At 36.0% G+C, this 25207-nt stretch overlaps 1 long non-coding RNA gene and 1 other non-coding gene across 2 annotated transcripts in view; one reads left to right on the top strand and one right to left on the bottom strand.

The window, feature by feature from the left end:
• The window catches only part of LOC116282262 (uncharacterized), a 48168-nt gene that overhangs the window by 2609 nt on the left and 20352 nt on the right, over positions 1-25207 (bottom strand). The gene's annotated exons all lie outside the window — the stretch shown is intronic.
• LOC116282897 (small nucleolar RNA SNORA73 family) lies at positions 4506-4707 on the top strand. The gene has a single exon (XR_004192436.1). It is a non-coding gene; the product is annotated as a small nucleolar RNA SNORA73 family (small nucleolar RNA).

The raw sequence follows: 25207 nt of genomic DNA, 5'->3' as shown, positions 1-25207 counted from the left end.
ATATTCCCTTAAATTCATCTATCACTTCAGAGCACTAAGATCGCTAAGCTCAGCTCTTGTTTTCCCTGCCTGTACTGCACACAACCTGGAAACTGCCTCCGGGAGAAAAGTGATACAATCACAAACCTTACCTCATTTGTCTACATTCTGTTAGGGTTTATAGTCCTGGACCATCTATTGTCCAATATTTGAATATAGCTGTTCCATAGATTTCGTTTGATTTTCTAATTATTTATGATGGGAGGGCAACTCCCATAGCAGTTCATCCTTGTGGGAAAAAGTGGAGGTCTTTATACATTTTAGTAACAAACCAGCCTTCACATATTGTGATCTGCATTCATTTGTAAAGAAATCTGGTTTTCAAAGCCAAAGGTGATAATATTAAGGTACTTTTCTTGACCCCTTCTTCAGAGCCAAGTCGATGTGTAAGGCAAACATCCAGAGGCTCTGAACCAATTTGGTGTACTCTGTCATCTCCTTTCACCTGCAAAAGCAACGCTTCAACTCAGATAATTTCTCTCAGCTCTACTCACTCCCATCCAATATTCAAAACTCTCTTGACTCTATCTTAACGTCCCCAATTTCCGTTCTGTGCCACATTCCTACTCTCCACTTCTCAGATCAAGTCTTTCAATCTGATGTACCATTTGACCTATCTTATTAGCTTAAGTTTTTTCCTTACCCCTGTATCAGCATCCATTACAAGTGACATAAAATCCAACTTAAATTAGCTTTCATAAAACAGAGTTTACTGACTCTGTTTATTGACTAGAAGTCTGATGGCGGGTCAGGATTCTATTACTTGATTCTGGGGCTAAAAGATGTCTTCACTCTTTTTTCCCCAGCTTTACTGAGGCATAATTGACAAAGAAAAATTATATATATTTAAGGTGTACAATGTGATGGCTTGATATCCGTATACACTGTGAAATGACTAGCACAAGTGAAATTAATTAACACATCTGTCACCTCACAGAGTTACTTTTTTTGTTTTGTTATTGGTTTTTGGTGTGGTGAGAACCCTCAAGACCTACTCTCTTTCTTTGCTTTCTCTTGCATGATATCAGCTTTACCCTAAGGCCCGCCTCACTCGTAGTAGCAATATGGCTGCAGTACTTCCAGGCTTTTTATCTGAACAAAACAGTTTCGAATATGAGAAAGATAAAGAGTGATTCTTCCTTAGAAGTTGCCAGAAAATATCTTTTCCAACATCTTTGACTCAAGTCAGCCCATATGTCACCTCCAAACCAAAATTTTGACCAGATGATTGGACTATGTTGCTGCAGATGCAACCCCTCCCCTAGAGTGAAGTCAAGTTCCCACAAACATGTGGGCTGAGTCAAAGAGGAGTAGATAATCAAATGAAAATCAGGTGACCCAGAGAAGGCAAATGAATGTTGAGGGAGCAACTACAATGTCTACTACAACCTGAACTTCGCTTTCCAGAGCTGCCTTGGCCCTGTGTTCTGAGATTCACTGGCCATACTTAAACCTCTCCCACACAGCTTCAGAGTCTGACCCCAGGAAGCACCCACAGTCCTGGCTTATACAAGAGGGGAGTTTTAGAATAAGTAATTATCTTGGAAATAAATTTATTTCATGAACTTATTTCTCTATAGGAAGCTATACATATCTGTAATGTACTATCTATCATCACTGAGCTGAAATAGTTTCAAATACTTAAACCAACACTTAAATATTGTACCCTAACTTAGCCTCTTATTAGGTATATAACCTTGAGTAATTTGTCTTTTTTATAAAATGGGGATAATAATTGTACTTATTTATGGAATTTCAGAATAAAATAAACTTAATGTATGAATGCACATAAAACACTTGAAACATGCTTGAATGTAGGAAACACTCAGTAAATGTTCATTATTTACCTGTTATTTTTATATTATTGTTTTTAGTAGCAGGAATATTATTACTATTGGTACTTGAATATGTGACAATATACAGGTCCATTCATGATGTAATTCAATTACAGACAATTATTCTTCCTATATTTATCCCTTAGGCATATCACCCCTTTATCATCTCAAAGCATATATATCCATGTCAACTTTGTTTCCCTAGAAATTTATACATTAAAGTAAATTATGTTGAAATATACAATACATAGAAGGGCCTTTTTGGTTAAACAAAATTGTGAAAAATTTAACAAAGGCTTGATCATACAAAAGACCTATAATAATTACTGAAAGTTAACGTTAATGTTATATAAAATAAACAATAAAATATGTAAGTGGCACATTCTAAATAGGTCATAATAATGGGAAATCTCCAACTCACTTCTAGTTTTGAGGTAAGGATTCCTGAGAAGGTAGGTTTCAAAAAAACTGAGATGATGGAAAGGATGAAGCTTGATAAGTAAACAATCAGATGAGCCAATTTTTGACAAAGATGGTAAACCCCGGTAACAAAAATTTTAAATGTTTAAAAGGAAGGAAAAAAGGGAGGAAGGGAGAGAAGGGAAAAGAGAGGGAAGGCAATAGAAAACATCTAGGGGAAAGAGATTTAGGTTTGTTTCCTGAATCTGCCACCTACTAGCCATGTACTCTTGGGCAAATAACCTTTCTGATTCAATTTACTCACTCTTAAAACAACAAAAATAACAGTTCCTACATTATATTGTTTCATCAGTTCTAACATTTTAACATCTCTGAAATGAGAAAAAGCATGTCTTATAATCTACGGAATCTTGATTCAGTAAACTGTGGTAGTACTATGATGAGCACTGAATAAGATAATGCCTGTAAAGCACCCATCACAGGGTCAGGGCAATCTTCTTATTTAACTTCTCTGGCTACACTTGTAATTTCTTAAATTAGAAAACCCAAAGTTACTCCTCCTAAATTAAGCAGCTTGCCCAGGGTACAAAACAAAATATCAGGAAGTCTGCAAATCATAAATATAAAGTTAAATCAAGAAGAATTAGGAAAACACACCCTAAAATTGACTCCATTGAGAAATAAATAACATAATCTCTATAAGAAAAGAAAAATGAATGCAAGGAACTGGTTCTACATGTCCTAGGTCTAAAGACAAATTGTAATAAAAAAAGAAAAAATTTACATAATTTTAGAATCCAGGTAACTATGGCTCACTGACCAAATTCAAATCACCACCTGCTTTTTGCACATAAAGTTTTACTGGAACATATCCAGGCTTTTTTGTTACTTATTGTCTTTGGCTGATTTCCTGCTACAATGGTAGAGTTGAGTAGTTGCAACAGAGATAATGTGGCTTACCAGGCCTAAAAAATTATGTGGCCCTTTACAGAAAAAGTTTGCTGACCCTGCTATAGAACAAAACTGTGATGATTAATTTTATATGTCAACCTGACTGACCATTATGTGCCCACACATTGTTTCTGCGTGTGTTTATGACTGCGTTTCTGGATGAGATGAACATTTGAAAGAGTGGACTCAGTAAAATAGACTACCCTTTTCAATGTGGGTGGGGATCATCCAATCCCTTGAGGGCCTTAATAGAAGAAAGGCAGAGGAAGGAGGAGTTCGTCCCTTTTTTCCTGTTCCACTGTTTAGCTGGGACATCTCATCTCATCTTCTCTGACCCCTGAACTAGGATTCACACTGTTAGCTCCCCTGGTTCTCACTTCTTCCGACTTGGGCTGAATTACATCACTGGCTTTCCTGGGTCTCCAGTTTGCAGACAGCAGATTGCGGAACTTCTCAATTTCCATAACTGTATAAGCCAATTCCATATAATCTCCTATTGGTCCTGTTTTTCTAAAGAACCCTGACTAATACAGTAATATTTTGACTATATACCCTCAGGCTGAAGATATGGAAGAACTACAAACAAATCTTGACCTCTTATTTAGTTTTTATTTATAGCTATATGAGAGTTCTAATCCTGAAACTATGTTGTATGTATTACATGTATATATATATATCTAGTAAGTATTACAGGATTGAGCAAATGAGTAAATATTAAAGTTATTGGGAGCCACAGTTCTCACTGTGGGAAAAGAATATTACAAACATGGAATGAGAGAAAGCTAAGAAGAACCATGAACTTAGCTCTGTCTGCAGAAAGATCCTAAAAGCAATGAGTCTCTAATAGCAATTAGCACACCTAGTGCCTAGATCTTGATTTCTAAGTATCATTCCCAAATAAAATGAAACAAGATTATCTGGATAAATGGCAGATTCCACAGCAGGAGAAAAAAATGCAGTAAGATGAAACTGGAACATCTTATTGTGCAACAAAGTTTAAACTGCCCAAAAATTGATGGGACATATTAAGATAATCAAGAAGCCAGCTTAAAAAGGTTCTCACTGGCCAAATCTTGGGAAAATTGAGAGTCAAAAATAACATTTGGAGAAAGAGCTGATTCTAGGGCTGGAGAAGGAAAATATAAGACCAGCCTGGAGCATTTTGTGATGATAGAAAGTAAGAAATTGCTGGGCTGGGGAGGAACATGTGAAAAAAAAAAAAAAAAGACCCAGAAGCCAACCTAAAAGAACTATGAATGACCAACATGGATACCCTGGGAAGTCACTCTCCCCAGGCTCTCTCCAGGTAGTGTAGGGGAGCACAGGGCTCTGCCCCATGTTGTACAGTCCCTTTCCACAATGTTGGAGATAAAGCCAGGCCTTGTTTGTACCTGCATATTCCTACAGCTTCTCAGGGTCCTATAGACAATGACAGGAGAGACAAACCATGCAGGAAACAGCTTTCTAGATCAACCAGCCTGGATCTGGGTTGATTCAAAGTGAAGGAAAAAATCTGCTTTAATCAGTTTTGCAGTACTACTGGATTAAGCTCTTACCTGCCCTATTTTACAGCATTCATTCGGGATTCCAAACAACTTAATTTGGGGAGAGAAGAGGAGCCTTACCTAACTGTGTAGTTAACACTTATGCAGTTAATCAAATAAAGGACCCCAAAGTGTTAAGTTTTTGGCAGGGAGAGTTGGTAAAGTAAGCAGTACACCATCTTTGGAAGATAAGCCTGGACAGTTTGAAAATGTTTGGGCACAGTGTTTAACCCTAGAACTGCACCTTTAAGACCAGCAGAGTAATAGAATATCCTGTTGACCAGGGGCCCACTGAAATTTTTAAGGAATTCCAGAAGACATTTGAGTGTGGGCAGGTCTATATAGTCTTTTGACCTGGGAGCCCAGAGACCCTTCCAGGTTTCCTATGAGTTGGAAACTTGTCATAATAACACTAAGATATTACTTGACCTTTTTTACTATTCTGAAGTAAACTGGATTTTCTAACAATGAGTGGAAAGCATATGCCCGTTAGAACCTAGATGTCTTATTAAAGAGATCCATGTCAGTTTCAAATGTATTAACGAATTATAATAAAGATGATTATATACATTTAAAAAAAGAACTACAAATGGCTAAAAGTGGAACAAATGGAAAAAAAAACTAATGTAGTACTGAATTATAACCCAAAGTATAAAATAAATATGCATAAGTCAATAGCAATATAGATAAGTGATTTAATAAATAAATGGGAGCAAATTGAAGGGACAAATTTTCCTTACAGAAGAATTCTAAACGATATATGTAGATACTCCCCTCCCTTAAGAAGTGGAGCTTAATTTAGAGCCTTGAGTACAGGCTTCTTGCCAAAGAATGTCTATTCCAAAAAACAGAGAAAGAAACAGGGGAAATAGAAATTTTCAGGAGAGAAATCTGACAGACACTAAGTTAATATCATCAGTGATAAGTCAGGTTAATATGATGTACCACTAAATAGAATGCAATGAGAGAAGCACCTTACCTCTGTGGTATTCTTTCCCAAAACCCATAACCCCAATCTAATAATGAGAAAATATCTGACAAACCCAAAGTGAGGGACTATCTACAAAATATCTGACCAGTAAATCTTCAAAACTGTCAAGGTCATGAAAAGAAGGAAAGACTGAGAAAACATTACAGATCAGAGGAGACTAAGGAACTATACTGACTAAATGAATTGTGGTGTCCTGGACTGGATCTTGGAACAGAAAAAAAAAGGTATTAGTGGAAAGGCAAATAAAGTCTCTAATTTAGTTAATAGCAATGTTCCAAAGTTGGTTTCTTAGTTTTGACAAATATAGCATGTTCATGTAAGATGTTAATTTTAAAGGGAATTGGGTGAGGAGTACACAGAAACTCTATATTATCTTTGCAATTTTTCTATATACCTAAACTATTCCAAAACTTAAAGTTTATTTTTAAAAAAGACTAATGATAACAAAGAATGATAATACATAAGCAAACAAGAATGTAACAGTATATGCTGATAGTAAAGGTAAAAGAATGAATGAGTGAGTGAATGAATAAGAAAGAAGGAAAAGCTCATTCTAACCACAGAATATCAGCTAATAACTGTAAAAGGAATGATGGAGTGAGAATATTTCATTTTACAACCATGATAGCAATAATCAATTCAGGCAACAATCAGAAAAAGATGTTATAACTATTGTGTAGTATTTTAAGGAGAAAAAGATACACAGCGTCAGAGAATCTTCTCATGTATTACCTACTAATTTCCAAGGGAAAAATGGTTAATATCACCAATAATGGGACAAGTGACATCACATACCCTCTAATATGATGCACTCGGAAAGACACATCCGAGTCTTATATAACCGAGTCATCACTTATATAATTCTCCTATAAAAAATTCCTAACCTATATTTACTCATAGGGAAACAGACAAACCCAACTGAGAGACATTCTGTAAAACAACTGGCAGGTATTTTCCAAAAATATGGATGGCATGAAAGAAAAAGAAAGATCAAGGAACTACTATGAGTTAAAGAAGACTACAGAAGCATAAAAACTAAGTGCAATGCATAATTGTGGATTGAATCCTGGGTGGAAAAGAAAAAATGTTATATTACCATTGGTTCATGCTAATAAACCATTCAATCCACATCAATTTGTATCTAAATTCAGTTCTGCCATATGTGATGCAGAAAACAGAACCAGACAATTACACTCCAGAATTAATATGACTTCTACTTATAGAATTAACATTAAAGAAATAATTAAAGATACTCCAAAGAGTTAACACTGTGAGGATATTAATTGTAGCATTATTTATAATAGTCAAAATTTTGAAAATAACCTAAATGTCTGTATTTAGGGTTCTTTAAGTTGCAAGTGACCAAGAATTCAATTTATAAGGGCTTAAACAAAATGAAAACGTATTGGTTCTTATAACTGAAAAATACCCAAAGGCTTTAAAGCTGTTTTCAGGTTCCAACAATGTCACCACAATCCACCTTTAGAGTCTGATTATTCTGAGGGTCAGCTTCATTTTCTAACTGGTCCACCTAATGATCATCATTTAAACACTATCAAATTCAGAGCATGAAAATCTTCTTTTCCCCAGAAGTGCTAACAAATGCTTTCTTGCATCATACTAGATCTAACTTGGTTACATATAAACTCTGATTCTGATCATAGGGCTTTGCTAGAGAAATCTCACCCAGAAACATGGCTAAAATAGCATATGTCTACAAAAGAAATGTGGGATACAATTACCACTAACAGGGAGAACTGATGCTATGCAAAAGACACGGGTATGTACTATGTTGTCTAGTGATAAGCCATTGCTTAAATGTATTACTATATATCCATTAAAATTATGTTGCAGAAAAATGGAAAAGTTGTCACAATAGATTGTTTAGAGGACAAGCACTAACTAAATAATAGAAAATATTTACAACAAAAAATTACTAGTGGTTATCTCTGAACGGTAGGAGTTCTTAAGTCCTCTGAACTCATAAGCAAAATTTCACGTGTATAAGCCATTTAGCATGCATAAGCTTCACAGGATTCATTTGGTTCTCAAAGAGTTATCATTCCCAAAAAGGCAAGAATGAATGATTTTGAAGCTGAGGAAACTGAGGTTCAGAGAGGTTTAATGCCCTCCTTAAGGTCACACAGTCTGCTAAATCACAGACCAAGCCAAGAGTCCCAGTCTTCAAATCCCTGAACAGGCGCTCTTTCCATTTTGCCACACTGCCTTAACTTAGCTGCCTGGGCAATGTGGCCCAGGTTTCAGCTCCTTGCAAATTAAAATTCTACTAAAAGTTATGCACTAGACAAACTGTTCTATTTTTAAAGGTATTGCAAAAGTTAGGAAGTTTCTAATGCAAAAGAAAGAAATTAAAGAGAGGAAGCTTTCTCAAATTTGGATCCATGGATCTCTTAGAAACATGCAATGGACTTATTCCCAAGGGTCAGCAAGTTCCTTATAGTAACATTTTTACTTCTGTTTTTATTTTAAAATAGTGTAAAATTAACACTCTAAATCATCCTGATGACTCCTAGTAGAATATAAACTCTGTGAAGGCAGAGCCTTTTTCATTTTTATTCATTGCTATATCCCCAGGGAGTAGAATAGGGCTTGGCACATAGAAGTATCTAGCATATGAATTACTAATGCACAAATGAATAATTTCTGCCACATAACCTCAGTGCTCATGTTTGTGTTACATTTACACTGGCATTAAGTTGCACTGCTTTAATTGCTAAAAGCTAAGGAGAAAAGGGAAAGATAGGTTAAGTAAGTAAATGATATACTTGCACTTAGTTGAGGCCAAATAACATCCCAGTTTGCTGTACAAATAAATAAAGGAAACTGGTTAAACAGTTGTCATGACATGGCACTATTAATTAGATGTGCCAAATTCAAAGAAACCCATCCCATAGCAGACAGGATCAAATTCAACATTCAATAGATGCAAATAGATGTTTCAGTTTCAGCAAAACAACATCGTTCAGCTTACTAAGTTAAAGTTTTAAGTTTTTTAATGTTTAATTTATTGATTTCCTTGAATTTTGTAGAAGCTAAAGCATAAGAAATGTATGCCTAATTTTATGTTCTTAAATATTTATATAATTTACAATAAATAATTGTCAACACCAGGTGTCTAAAACATTTTTGCCTCTAAAAATTGTCTTTGTATTATTCACATTTTAAAACCAATAAAGTAGTGTTAGCACGAGCCAAGAATTAGGAATTCAAGTCAGTTTTGTAAAAGACTTATTGTATAACACTGAGTTTTAATATCACTGTTTCCATTTTTAATCATAAAAGTGGGATTACCTTGAAAAGTATTCAGCAGAATAATTTTATCAATCATAAATTTAAGAATCTTAAATAACCTAGAAAAGCATCCAGTCCAACCCCTCATTTTACAAATGAGGAAGCTCAGAGGCATTAGGGTGACTTGCCCAAGGTGACCTAATAAGTCATGGCAGGAGTGGGCTGAGAACCTACATTTAATCATTGCTAAAATGCGAAGCATTGTAAAAATACCTCTTAATGATAATAATGCTTTAACTCAACAGCCTATTGTTCTTAAATTGATTCCTGGGCACTGTTCTTGTTACACTCTTTAAGTACAAAGAAAAGCAGCAGACTATTCTGGATTTATACAATCGCATTTGAGGGCTGACATTATTGTAATTGCTTGGTCCTTGAGTCAACTGGCAGTGCATCAACCATTAAAATCAAAAGCATGTAAGGAAGCAGGAAGATCTTGGCAACGCATAAATGCACTTAGGAAGAAAAGTCAAATTTGAACCTATCAACCTCGGCAGTTTTCCTTTAAGAGAACACAGAAAAGCCACACTGGCCATGGAAATTAAAACTGCATTCTAAATGAATGAGAGATGATGCAAAAATGAGAAGCTGAGGAAAGAATAATAAGCAGTTGAAGCCTCTATACACCAATCAGAGTTTTTAAGACACATTTGGGATTCCATGCAATAGATGAAGTATTGGAGTAAATAGTAAGACTAAAACTATGAGAATAATTCTCTTCTCCTTATCCTAGACTCAAATTAATCAGTGTGATAGTGCACAATTTATATTTAAATGTAAATTTCAAAACTAATTATGATTTCCAAATAGCAGACGGTAATTCAGTTAGAAGTACAATCGAAAGAAAGATTCATTTAGTTTGCTTAAAATGTTTTAGCAAACAGGGTGAAAAACAAAGTTCATACTGGTCGTGGGCTTCAAAAAGTACACTGGAAGCTGTGGACTTCCCGTGGATAGTCATATCAATTCAATTTAATCCAGGTTCCAATTGAACCATAATCCTCTGGTTTCTTGCTAAAGTTATTCTGAAGACTTACAGAATACCCAGTGTCAACCCATTCCCACAGGAGTTCCTCTCTGGAAACAGTTCCACCAGTAGACAATTCCTTGGCTTTCTTTGCTAGACATCTTAGGCCTGCTAGACATCTTCATAGCTACTATTACTATATCAGATACCCTAGATGTGCTGGAATGGCCTCAATTTCAATTTTTCTATCTCATTATCAGAATCATGAGTCCCAATATTCTGGCTAGAGAAACATGATCTCTACAGCATGGCACAAAAGTGAACCACAAGGTCCCTTGAGGGGGCTCCCAAATATTTGAAGCAGGCCTAGAATTTGGCATTAAAAATGAGTTCCTAGTTAGCATCCTGAGGAAGCCAGTTTCACAGAAAGATGATCAATGGGCAGTGAGATCGCATGTTGCTATCAATTTAGCAACCATTAACTTCTGAGTGAAGAGTATATGCCCATTGTGAAGACACTGCACTTTACCATGACTACATACATCTGCTACAGCATGACACTCCTGACACCACTGTCTGAAATATTTGTGTTCAAAGAACATTCTCCAACTGAGGCACTGTGCATCCAGTGTGCATCTAAAAGGAAACTACAATACTTATAGAACAATTTCATTTCTTTCTGTAAAATAACTCCCAAACATTCCGAATTCCTCATTGCTAAGAAGACCTGTATCTTTTTCTGCTTAGGGAGAGAGAAAAAAACCTAGAAACTTTAAATTTTGACACTTCTCTGCTTTTAAAGAGAACTAATAACTAGTTGGAAATATTTAGCTGATTGCTTCCATTTTACAAGTTTTGTTTTCACTAGCAGAAAAGCAAAACCCAAGGAGACCTCTGGTATAAAACTGTCACTCAGCCAGCAAGAAGTGGGCACTCACACTTTAGGTATTTTCTTTGGGAAGCTGATTTTGAATTCTTCTTTCTTTTTTATTTTTAAATTTTGCATGCCTGCCTCGGTGGAATAAGCACAGCTCTCATTGATGTCAGTTATGTCATGAGACTAAGAAGATGCCATTCTGGACTGAATCGTGTCCTCCAAATCCAGACATTGTAGTCCTAACCCCCAAAGTTACAGCATTTGCAGACAGGGACTTTAAAAAGGTAATTAAGGATAAATGAGGTCATGAGGGTGGGGTTCTAATTCAATATGACTGATGTCCTTATTAGAACAGAAAGAAACACCAGGAGTCTGCTATACATGAATGAAGAAAAGGCCGTGTGAGGATACAGCAAGAAGGTGCCCACCTGCAACCCAAGAAGAGAGGCCTTAGGAGAAATCAAACATGCCAATATTCTGATCTTGGACTTCCACCTTCAGAACGGTGACAAACAAATTTCTGTTGTTTAAGCCACTCATTCTGTGGTATTTTGTTAAGGCAGATCTAGAAGACCAATATAGATGCCAAATACCCTATAAACTTCCCCAACTAGATGGTGCCTGAAACTTCATTTTAAGAACTCCTCTTAAATTATTTAAAAAGCAAAGAACCGAGGCCCAAGTACATGACATTTGGGACACTAAAAACTAGATAGAAGTACACAGTCTTAGTGGCTTGATGTGTTAAGGAAAGGCTCCAAGGTAACCACAGCATCTAGAAAGAAAGACATTCCAGAAAGAAGAGAGCTAGAGAGGAGTGTACCAAATTCTGTGTGTGAACTCTGCCCAAATCTCTGGCTGACTCTTGAATAATATTTGCACAGGGCAAATTCCAATCAGCACAGAAAAGGCTAGAAGAACTGAACTAAAAAACTTCAGCTATTGCTCTCTATAGGAAAGACCAAATTTTCAATCTGAGCTATGCCAAACTGAAAAAACAAAAGAAATATCTTCAAAAAATGAATGATATAATAGGAGTGATGTTACCAAAAATGGCAGAGAACTCCAAAGCTCCATCCCACCATTAAAGCAATGATTAAGCTGACAAAAAAAAATGTCAGAATCAACTTTTTCAGAACTCTGGAATCTAATCAAAACCTTACAGCATCCAAGGGAACACTTAATGAGGAAAAGAACTACTGAATTTTGGTAAGAGAGGGTTGTGGCATTTTATCTTACTCACCTAAAATCTCCCACCCTCTAGCTCAGGTGGCGATCATGAAGATGGTTGTCCAGATTCCTGGTGCACTTTGATGATGTCAGAGAGAGCAATACAGACATTATTCTCAAAAAATTGTGGCTATGTGTTTTGACCTATCCAGTGGCTCCCTGAGTGATAAGCTCAGGGACTTCTTTACTCCCTCCCTACCCCTGCACACTTTGGAGCTTTCTCAGTGATAAAGAGTGGTGGGAATATAAAATTGTGCAGCTCCTTTGGAAAATAGTTTGGGAGTTGCTCAAAAAATTAAATAAAGAATTAACACATAACTAAACAAGTCCACTCCCATGTGCATATATATATATATATATATATATATATATATATATATATAAACAGGTATTCAAACAAAAACTTGTACATTAATATTTCTAGAAGCACTATTCACAGTAGTGAAAACGTAGAAATAACCCCAATATCCAGCAACTGATGAATGGATAAACAAAATGTGTCATACCCACATAATGGAATATTATTCAGACATAAAAAAAGAATGAAGTACTCATACATGCTACAACATGGATTCACCTTGAAAACATAATGCTAAATGAAAGAAGCTAGACATAAAAGGTCAGGTATTGTATTATTCATATATTTATATGACATATCAAGCGTAAGAAAAACCATAGAGAAAGAAAGCAGATTAGTGATTTCCAGGGGTTGGGGCCAGGGAGGAATGGGAAGTGAGTGATCAACTACTGCTGGTTTCCTTTTGGGGTAATGAAAATGTTCTAGAACAAGACAGTGGTGATAGTTACACAATATTATGAATGAAGTAAAAGCAAATGAACTGTACACTTTAAAATGGTTAAAATGGTGAATTGCATGGTTTATGGATTTTATCACAATTAGAACTAATGAGTTAAGTAATGTTGCAGGATATAAATCAATACACAAAAATCTATTGTGTTTCTATACACTAATAACGAACTACCAGAAAGAGAAATTTTTTTAAATCCCATTTACAATTACATCAAAAAGAATAAAATATCTAGAAGTATATTTAACCAAGGAGCTGAAAGTCCTGTATACTGAAAACTACTAGATATTAAGGAAAGAAATGGAAGAAGACACAAATAGATTTTAAAATACCCCATGTTCATGGAACAGAATTAATACTGTTAAAATGTCCATACTACCCAAAGCAACCCCACAGATTCAATGCAATCCCTATCAAAATTCCAATGGTATTTCTTAAGAAAATAGAAGAAACCATCTTAAAATCTATCTGAAACCGCAAAAGACTACAAACAGCCAAAGCAATCTTGAGAAAAACAAAGCTATAAGCATCCCATTTCCTGATTTCAAGCTATATTATAAAGCTTATATTTAATAACAATAATTAAAACAGTATGGTATTGGCATAAAAATAGACACATAGATCAAAGAAGCAGAACAGAGAATCCAAAAATAAACCTATACATGTATGGTCCATTAATTTACAACAAAGGAGAAAAGAATATCAATAAGGAAAGAATAGTCTACTCAATAAATGGTGTTGGGAAACCTGAACAACCATTGCAAAAGAATGAAACTGGATTATTATCTTACAACATGCACAGAAATTAATTCAAAATGGATTAAGAACTTGAACTTAAGACCTGAAACCATAAAATTCCTGGAAGAAAACATAGGTGGTTAACTCCTTTATATAGGTCTTGGTGATGATCTTTTTTAATCTTACACCAAAAGTAAAAGCAACAAAAACAATAATAAACAAGTAGGACTATATAACACTAAAAAGCTTCTGCACAGTAAAGGATACCGGCAACAAAATTAACAGACAACCTACCTAATGGGAGAAGATATTTGCAAATGATTTATCAAATAAGGGGTTAATATCCAAAATACATAAAGAACTCATACAACTCAATAGCAAAAAAAAAAAAACCTAATAATCTGTTTTAAAAATGGGTAGAAAGAGAGGCCATGATGGCGGAGTAGTAGGACTCCCGTAGCTCACCCTCTCCCACAGAAACAAGACTCACATCTACGGACCCACTCAGCCATCCAGAGCACCTGCAGAACTCTGACAGAACATTGTCCTCTTCAAAAGACAAAGACGCCAAAAATCTGGTAGGAAAAAGGAAAAAAAAAAAAGGAAGACAAAAAGGCTGAACAGTGCCAAACCAGTCCCGCGGGGAGGGAGCGACAAAGGACGACTGGCTCTCGCTGGCTGGGTCTCCCCCTCCAACGGAGAGGCCAGCGGGACGGAGGGGGAGCCTCTGAGGCTCAGATCTGTACGGAGCAGCCTTTGGCCAACAGAACTGAGTTAAATGGGCACAAAGGGTCCCCACAACACCCAGCCCGAGACACGAGCCGGCAGCTGGGGCTGGGGCAGGCGGCCCGAGCTGGGCAGAGGACTGGGGCGGCTGCACTGAGGCAGCCCCAGAGGACTGCAGGGGGCTGCGCGCCATGGCTGGGAGGGGATATGGAGCAGAACCACCTCGGTCCCCCATAAATTGCAAAAAAAGCAAAGCAACACGGCTGGTGTGCCCCGCGGGGAGGGGCACCATAGTCTTTGTCACCTCAGACATGTACCGCCATAACTGGCACTTCTCCTGAGACCAGAGGTGGGGCTAAGCCACAGCCGCCATATTCTCCTGTGCACAGCGCCGGGGCAGGGGTGGGGCTGAGACCTGAATCCACACCCCGGGGCTCCACAACCTCCTAGGCAGGACTGAGACTTGTTTGCAGCCTGAGTCAGATAGGATCCTTCCACCCTGGTGCCTCGCAAAGTTCACGCTGCCAGAACAAACAAGGAGCTGAGTTTGGAAACAGAGCAGGGGTGGGGCTGTTCTGCAGTCTTCCCAGGCCCGCCTGCGGAGTGCCGACTAGGGGCAGAGCGGGTGGTGGCCTGGAGCAACCGGCACCGGGAGACGGTGGGTGGCCCCTAGCCTTTCCGGCAGGAACTCTGTGCGGGGAGGGGGCGATCTGCGTGCCAATAGGCACTGGGAGCAGCACAGACAAGGGCGCCAACAGAGGGCCTCGGGAAACAAGAAGCCAAGCTCGCGAAACGGGGCGAAGACAGAAAGACTTCTCATTAAGAGCACACAGTCTCCAGAACACCCACTCCCCTTTTTAGTTTTTTTTTTTTTAAATCTGTTTTTGCCTGTTGTATTTTCTGTTACCTTTTTGATTTTTGCTTTTTAACCACTTGTATATCCTCGCAGTTTTGGTCCCTTTTGAATTTTTCCTTTTAAAATGGTATGGTTGTTATTTTGAAAGATCCATGTTGTGTCATTTTTCTCTCTCTTCGTTTTGATAGCCTGTTGTTGATTGTGCACAGGTTTCAAATGTGTTTTTTCCTCTTTTGTCCTATTTTGGAGCTTTTTGGGAGACGTCTCACCCGATTGCTGTTCTGCTTTAACTTACTCTTCAGTTGTTCATTGTACGCTGTTTTCAGGCCTTTTTTTTTCCTCCCCTTTTTCGGAATTCTCTTTTTTTTTTGTCTATTCTATTTTTTATTACATTAATGATTTCTAATTTCTGGAAGGTTGTGTATGCTTCTAGTTTTGGTTCCTTTTTGAATTTTTCTTTGTAGACAATTGTATGTGCTTCTAGTTTTGATTCTTTTGGGGTTTCTCTCTTAAAGTAGTTATATTTTTTAAAGAGAATCCACTTGATTGCATTTTCACTTCTTTTGGGTTTGATCTGTTCTTGATTGTAAATGGGTTTCAGGTGTCATTTTTTGATCTTTTTTACTTTTTTTTTGAGGGTTTTTAAAAAGATCTCAATTCGAATGCTAGTCTAATTCAAATTGCTCTTCTGTAATTAACTATACACTATATTCAGGCCTTTTTTTCCTCCCTTCTCTTAAAATATCTCTATTCTATTGTATTTTTTATCTGTTCAATTTTCTATTATTTTTAATTTTTACTTTCTAAACAATTGTATATGCTTCTAGTTTTAATTTCTTTTTAAATTTTTCTATTAAAGTAGTTACATTTTTTTAAAAAAAACAAAATCTACCTGATTTCCTTTTCATTCTTTTGGTTTTGATCTCCTGTTATAGATTATAAATAGGTTTCAAATATTGTTTTTGGATCTTTCTTTTTTTTTTAAGGGATTTTAGGAAAAAAAAAAAGACGTCTCAACTCGAAAGCTAGTCCGATTCAAATTGCGCTTCTATAATTGATTATACACTGTTTTCAAACCTTTTTTTCTCCCTTCTTTTAAAATTCTTTCTTTCCTTTTTTTTTTTTTTTTACTTTTTAAGTTTATTCCCACATAGGCATTAGATAAATAAACTCCTTTAAGGACCACAATAGATAAGTGATACTCAGTAAGTCACAGTACCAGATATATGAGCAAGATGAAGAACCAGAGAAACCTCTCCCAATTAAAAGAACATGAGAAATCCCCTGAAAGAACACTCAATGAAATACACATCGATAGCCTACTAGATCAAGATTTCAAAAAAGGAGTGATCAAAGTATTGAAGGAACTAAAAAAGAGATACTGTTTAGAGATATAAAATATGTCAAAAATGAAATAGAAGCTATAAAGAAGAACCAAGCAGAATTAGTAAACTCATTTGCTGAGATGAAAACAAATCTAAAGTCTGTGCAAAGCAGAGTAGATAATGCAGAGGAACCAATTAGTGACCTAGAAGACAGAACAACAGAAAGCACCCAATCAGAACTGCAAGATAAACAAATAAAAACAAATGAACGCAACATAACGGACCTATAGGTTAATATAAACCATGCCAATCTTCACATAATAAGGGTCCCAGAAGGGGAAGAAATAACAAAGGGGATTTAAAAGTTTTTGAAGAAATAATGACTGAAAACTTCCCAAGCTTACAGAAGGAATCAGATATCCAAATACAGGAAGCTCAAAGGGTCCCAAACAGGAAGAACCCAAACAGACCCACACCGAGACATATCATAATCAAGATGGCCAGAGTCAAGGATAAAGACATGATCCTAAAGGCAGCAAGAGAAAAGCAAAGAGTGAGTTACAAAGGAACCCTCATAAGGCTCTCAGCTGACTTCTCTACACAAACACTAAAGGCCAGAAGGGAGTGGCAAGATATATTCAAAGTCCTGAATGAAAAAGAGATGCAGCCTAGGATACTTTATCCAGCAAGGCTATCCTGTAGGATAGAAGGAGACATAAAGAATTTCACAGACAAGCAAAAACTACAAGAGTTTAGCAACACTAAACCCATGCTAAAAGAAATATTGAAAGGTCTACTCTAAATAGAAAAGCAGCAGGATGCTACAGAAATGAGAATCTCATAACTGGAAAGGTGACAACTCATGAATTACAAATAAACACGAAATTGTAAAAGAAGACATTTAAATCATTAAGAGTGAGAGAGGGAAGCAAGAAAATACAGTTTTTTTCTGTCTTTCTTTTTTTTTAATTTTTTGGTTTTGGTAGGATGGGTTCGAGATATAGTAACGGGCTAATAGACTTACAGAAGAGGGTAACCACATCCAAACACTTACAAGGGAGTCACAAAAACTAAACAAAATCCATGATAATACAAAGGAAGATTACCAAACCACAAAAGGAAGAAGGAACAAAATGGAAATACCAAATCAACTGCAAAGATAAGTTCAAAATGGCAATAAACACACATCTATCATAATTACTGTAAATGTTAATGGACTAAATGCTCCAGTCAAAAGACATAGAGTGGCAGACTGGATAATAAAGCAAGACCCTTCAATATGCTGCATACAAGAGACCCACTTTAGGGAGAAGGACACATATAGATTGAGAGTGAAAGGATGGAAAAGGATATTCCATGCAAATGGAAAAACCAAAAAGGCAGGTGTTGCAGTACTGATTTCAGACAAAATAGACTTTAAAACAAAGGCCATAAAGAAAGATAAAGAAGGACATTTTATAATGATTAAAGGAGTGATACAAGATGAGGATATTACACTCGTTAATATATATGCACCCAATATAGGAGCACCTAAATACATAAAACAATTACTAACAGAGATAAAGGGGGATATTGATGGGAATACAATCATAAATGGAGATTTTAACTCCGCATTAACATCACTAGACAGATCTTCCAGACAGAAAATAAATAAGACAACAGAGAAACTAAATAATACAATAGAAAAATTAGACTTGGTGGGTATTTTCAGAACAATATACCCCCCAAAAATAGGATATACATTCTTTTCAAGTGCACATGGAACATTTTCCAGGATTGATCATGTACTTGGGCACAAAAGAAACCTCAGCAATCTTAAGAAGATAGAAATTATCTCAAGCATCTTTACTGACCACAATGCCATGAAACTAAAAATCAACAACAGAGAAACAAAGTAGAAAAATGGAAAGCATGGAGATTAAACAACATGCTATCAAAAAACCAATGGGTCAATGAGGAAATCAAAGCTGAAATTAAAAAATACCTTGAGACAAATGAAAATGAAAGCACAACCACATAAAATAAATGGGACACATAAAGGCAGTGCTAAGAAGGAAGTTTATAGCAAACAGGCCTTCCTCAAAAAGAAGAACAATCTCAAATAAACAATTTAACAAACCAGCTGAATGAACTAGAAAAAGAAAAACAAAAAACCCCAAAAGGCAGCAGAAGGAAGGAAATTATAAAGATCAGGGAGGAAATAAATAAAATACAGATTAAAAAGACCATAGAAAAAATCAACCAAACCAAAAGCTCGTTTTTTGAAAAAGTAAATAAAATCGATAAACCTCTGGCCAAAATCACAAAGAAGAAAAAAGAGAGAGCACAAGTTAGCAAAGTAAGAAAGGATGATGAAGAAATTACAACAAATAAAATAGAAATACAGAATATCATATAAGGATATTATGAAAAACTGTATGTAACCAAACTGGATAACCTAGAGGAGATGAGCAAGTTTCTGGAAACATACTGTCCACCGAGACTGAGTCAAGAAGAAACTGACCACTTGAACAAACCGATCACTGGAAATGAAATTGAAATAGCAATTAAAAACCTCCCTACAAATCAAAGTCCAGGACCGGATGGCTTCACCAGGGAATTCTACCAAACATACAAAGAAAAACTCATACCAGTCCTTCTCAAACTCTTCCAGAAGACTGAAAAGGAGGGAATACTCCCAAACTCATTCTATGAAGCCACCATCACCCTGATACCAAAACCAGGCAAAGACACTACCAAAAAAAGAGAATTATAGGCCAATATCACTGATGAATATAGACGCCAAGATCCTCACCAAAATATTAGCAAATAGAATCCAACAAAACATAAAAAAGATTATACATCATGACGAAGTGGGGTTCATCCCAGGGACACAAGAGTGGTTCAACATATGCAAATCAGTCAATGTAATACATCACATCAACAAGAGAAAGGACAAAAACCACATGATCATCTCAATCGAAGCAGAGAAAGCATCTGATAAAATTCAACACCCATTTATGATAAAAACTCTCACCAAAGCGGGTATAGAGGGGACATATCTCAACATCATAAAAGCTATATATGAGAAACCTACAGCCAGCATAGTACTCAACGGTGACAAACTCAAAAGCTTCCCACTAAAATCTGCAACAAGACAAGGATGCCCACTATCACCACTCCTATTCAACATAGTCTTGGAAGTCCTAGCCACAGCAATCAGACGAGAGAGAGAAATAAAGGGATCCAAATTGGAAAAGAAGTGGTGAATGTGTCACTATATGCTGACATGTTACTATATATAGAAAACCCTAAAAAGTCTACAAAAAGACTACTAGAGCTGATCGAAGAATTCAGCAAGGTAGCAGGTTACAAGATTAACGTTCAAAAATCAGTGGCATTTCTTAACACTAACAATGAATCAATAGAAAAAGAAAGTAAAGAAACAATCCCCTTTAAAATAGCACCCAAAGTAATAAAATATCTGGGAATAAATCTCACCAAGGAGGTGAAAGAATTATACACAGAAAACTATAAACCATTGATGAGGGAAATTAAAGAAGACTTTAAAAAATGGAAAGATATCCCATGCTCTTGGATTACAAGAATCAATATTGTTAAAATGGTCACACTGCCCAAGGCAATCTACAGATTTAATGCAATCCCTATCCAATTACCCAGGACATATTTCACACAACTAGAACAAATCATAATAAAATCTAGATGGAAACATCAAATACCTAGAATTGCCAAAGCATTACTGAAGAGAAAGAAAGAGGCTGGAGGAATAACTCTCCTAGACTTCAGACAATACTATAGAGCAACAATCATCAAGACAGTATGGTGTTGGTACAAAAACAGACATATAGACCAATGGAACAGAATAGAGAGCCCAGAAATGAACCCACAAACTTTTGGTCAACTCATCTTTGACAAAGGAGGCAAGAATATACAATGGAATAAAGACAGTCTCTTCAGCAAATGGTGTTGGGAAAACTGGACAGCAGCATGTAAAGCAATGAAGCTAGAACACTCCCTTACACCATACACAAAAATCAACTCAAAATGGATCAAAGACTTAAACATAAGACAAGATACAATAAACCTCCTAGAGGAAAATATAGGCAAAACATTATCTGACATACATCTCAAAAATTTTCTCCTAGAAGAAATAAAAGCAAGAAGAAACAAATGGGACCTAATGAAACTTACAAGCTTCTGCACAGCAAAGGAAACCATAAGTTAAACAAAAAGACAATCTACGGAATGGGAGAAAATCTTTGCTAATGAAACCGAAAAAGGCTTGATCTCCAGGATATATAAGCAGCTCATACGACTTACTAAGAAACAACCAAACAACCCAATCCAAAAATGGGCAAAAGACCTAAACAAGCAATTCTCCAAGGAAGACATACAAATGATCAATAAGCACATGAAAAAATGCTCACTATCACTAATAATCAGAGAAATGCCCATCAAAACTACCATGAGGTATCACCTCACACCAGTCAGAATGGCCATCATTCAAAAATCCACAAATGACAAATGCTGGAGAGGCTGTGGAGAAAGGGGAACCCTCCTACACTGCTGGTGAGAATGCAGTTTGGTGCAGCCACTGTAGAAAACAGTATGGAGATTCCTCAAAAGACTAGGAATAGACCTACCTTATGACCCAGGAATCCCGCTCCTCGGCATATATCCAGATGGAACCCTACTTCAGTATGACATCTGCACCCCAATGTTCATAGCAGCACTATTTACAATAGTCAAGACATGGAAAGAGCCTAAATGTCCATCAACAGACGACTGGATAAAGAAGAAGTGGTATATTTATACAATGGAATACTGTTCAACCATAAAAACCAACAACATAACGCCATTTGCAACAATATGGATGCTCCTGGAGAATGTCATTCTAAGTGAAGTAAGTCAGAAAGAGAAAGAAAAAAATACCATATGAGATCACTCATATGTGGAATCTAAAAAACAAAAACAAAAACAAAAAAACAAAGCATAAATACAAAACAGAAATAGACTCATAGACACAGAATACAAACTTGTGATTCAAGGGGGCGGAGGGTGGGAAGGGATAGATGGGATTTCAAAATTGTAGAATAGATAAACAAGATTATACTGTATAGCACAGGGAAATATACACAAGATCTTATGGTAGCTCACAGACAAAAAAATGTGACAATGAATATATATATACTCATGTATAACTGAAAAATTGTGCTCTACACTGGAATTTGACACAACATTGTAAAATGAGTATAAATCAATAAAAATTGTTAAATAAATAAATAAATAAATAAATAAATAAATAAATAAATAAAAATGGGTAGAAGATCTGAGTAGATATTCTTCCAAAGAAGACATACAGATGGCCAACAGGTACATGAAAAGATTCTCAATATCACATATCATCAGGGAAATGCAAATCAAGTCACAATGAGATATCACCTCACACCTGTCAAAATGGCTTTTATCAAAAAGACAAGAAATTACAAATAATGGCTAGGATGTGGAGAAAATGGAACTCTGGTGCACTGTTGGTAAGAATGAAATTGGTGCAGCCACTATGGAAAACAGAATGGAGGTTCCACAAAAAATTAAAAATAGAATTACCATATGATCCAACAATTCCACTCCTGGGTAGTTGTTAAAGATAACAAAACCATTAATTCAAAAAGACATAAGCACTCCCATGTTCACTGCTGTACTAATTACAACAGCAAAGATATGGAAACAACCTAAGTGTCTAACAATGGATGAATGCATAAAGAAGTTATGGTATGTATATACAATGGACTATTATTCAGTCACAAAGAAGAATGAAATCTTGCAAGTTGTGACAACATGGTTAGACTTCAAGGGCATTATGCTAAAGAAATAAGTCAGACAAAGGCAAATAATATATGATCTCTCTTATATGGGAAATCAATCAATCAACCAAGCTCATAGATACAGAGAACAGATTGGTGGTTGCCAGAGGTGGGGGATTGGGAGTGAGAGAAATGAATAAAGGGAGTTAAAAAGTTAAAAAAAAAACAAACATAATGGAATCCAGAGTCTTGCCAACATATTTTTCACAATGTCCCAGATACAATCCAAAGTTATTTAATGTATAAAGAAACAGAAATTTGTTTTCTCAAGAAAAAGCACAGTAAATGAAGTATGACCTCCGGACAACCCAGATGTTGGAATTAGTAGACGATGATTTTAAAGCACTTACAAAACTATGCTTAAGGATATCACAGGAACAAATTGGTCTCATTTCTTGCCCTTAACTTGAATTGGCCATAAACACAGTCCCTAGCCAGGGGACTGAAGGCTTTTTCTAAGATGACAAGGGTCAGCTCAGGAGATGTAGAGGAGGGTGCTTTTATCTTCCTCGTTGTCGTTTAGAGGTTTTGATCTTTTCTAGGTAAAGAGGCCATTTACCTTTGTAAACACATAACATTTTTGCTTTCTCCAGTTTTCTGTTCATGGCAAAAGAATGGAAGTGAGTAAAGTTCTACTGATTTTTGAAAAGCAAATTTTGGGGAATTTTTAGATACAAAAGCACAATTCATGAAAGAAAAAATGCTGTTACTAAAGTTTAAAACTTCTGCTCTGTGAAACCGATGGTTAAGACAGTGAAAAGACAAGTCCCAAACTCAGAAAATATTAGCAAAACACATTTCTGATATAAGACTTTTATCCAACATATACAAAGAACTCTCAAAACTCAACAGTAAAAAAACAAATACACCAATTTTAAAAAGACCAAATATTTGAACAGACACTTTACCAAAGAAGATATACAGATATCAAATAAGCAACTGAAAAGATGCTTACATCATAAGTCACCAGGGAAATGCATATTAAAAGAACAATGAGATACTATTACACAACTATTAGAATGGCCAAAATCCAGAATACTAACAGGACCAAATGCTGGCTTGGATGTGGAGCAACAAGAACTCATTAACTGCTGATGAAAATGTAAGAGCCACTTTGGAAGCCAGTTTCGCAGTTTCTTACAAAAGTAAACATACTTTTATCATATGATCCAACCATCACTCTCCTTGGTATTTACTCAAATAAATAAAAAACTCTCTCTACACAAAAACCTGCACATAGGTGTTTATAGCAGCTTTTATATAATTGCCAAAACTTGGAAGCAACAAAGATGTCCTACAGTAAGTGAATGGATTAAAATACATCCAAACAATGGAATATTATTCAGCCCTAAAAAGAAATAGGTTAGCAAAACATAAGACATGGAGGAACTTTAATGCACATTACTTAGTGAAAGAATTCAATCTGAAAAGGTACAAAGTCCAACTATTTGACTTTATGGAGACAGTAAAAAGGTCAGTGGTTGCCAGGGGTTGGCAGGGTGGGATGAATACATGGAGTACAGAGGACTTTTTAGAGCAGTGAAATACTCTGTGTGATACCATAATGATGGACACATGTCAGTAAACATTTGTTCAAATCCATGGAATGTGTAACACCAAGAGTTAGCTGTTATATACACTATGGATTTTGGGTGATTATGACATGTCATTTGTAGGTTCAGGATTTGTTAAGAAATGTACTTTTCTGGTGGGGGATATCGATAATAAGGAAGGCTATGCATGAGTGGGGAAAGGGGTATATGGAAAATCTCTTGGCTATTGTAAGTAATGCTGCAATAAACTAGAAAGTTTGATAACATTCAAGATCTTGATTTCATTTCCGTGGGTATATACCCAGAAGTGGGATATGATAGTTCAATTTTTAATTTTTTGAAGAACTTTCATACTGTTTTCTATAATGCTTGAACCAATTTGCATCCCTAGTAACATTGTACAGGGGTTCCCTTTTCTCCACATCATCACCAACATTTGTTATCACTTTTCTTTTTGATAATAGACATCCTAACAGGTGTGAAATGATTTCTCACTGTGATTTTGATTTGCATTTCTCTGATGATTAGTGAAGTTGAATCCTTTTTCATATACCTGTTGGCTATTTGTATTCCTTCTCTGGAAAAATGTCTTTTCAGGTCTTTTGCACATTTTAAATTGGATTTGTTTCTTGTGGGGGTTTTGTTTGTTTTTCCTATTGAGTTGTATAAGTTCTTCATATATTTTAGACATTAACCCCTTATCAGATATACAGATTGCAATATTTTCTCCCACAGGTTATCTTTCCATTGTTGATTGTTTCCTTTCCTGTGCAGAAGCTTTTTAGTTTCAGGTAGTCCCCTTTGATGATTTGTGCTTTCGATGCCTATGCTTTTGGTGTCATATCCAAAAAAAAATCATTGCTAAGACCAATGTCAATAAGTTTTTCCTTATGTTTTCTTCTAGGCATTTTATGGTTTCAGGTCTTATATTGAAATTTTTAACCATTTCAAGTCAATTTTTGTGAATAGTGTATGACAGGGGTCAAATTTCATTCCAATTTTCCAACATCATTCATTGAAGAGACTCTCCTTTTTCTCATTGTGTGTTCTCGGTACCCTTGTCAAATATTAGTTGACTATATATGTGTAAGTTTATTTCTGGACTAATTTTGTTCCAGTGATATATGTGTTTTTATACCAATCCCATACTTTGTAACAGAACTTAAATCA

The sequence above is a fragment of the Vicugna pacos genome, chromosome 1, assembly GCF_048564905.1.
Source record: "Vicugna pacos chromosome 1, VicPac4, whole genome shotgun sequence".
NCBI lineage: Eukaryota > Metazoa > Chordata > Mammalia > Artiodactyla > Camelidae > Vicugna > Vicugna pacos.
This window is presented reverse-complemented; position numbering and strand designations above follow the sequence as displayed.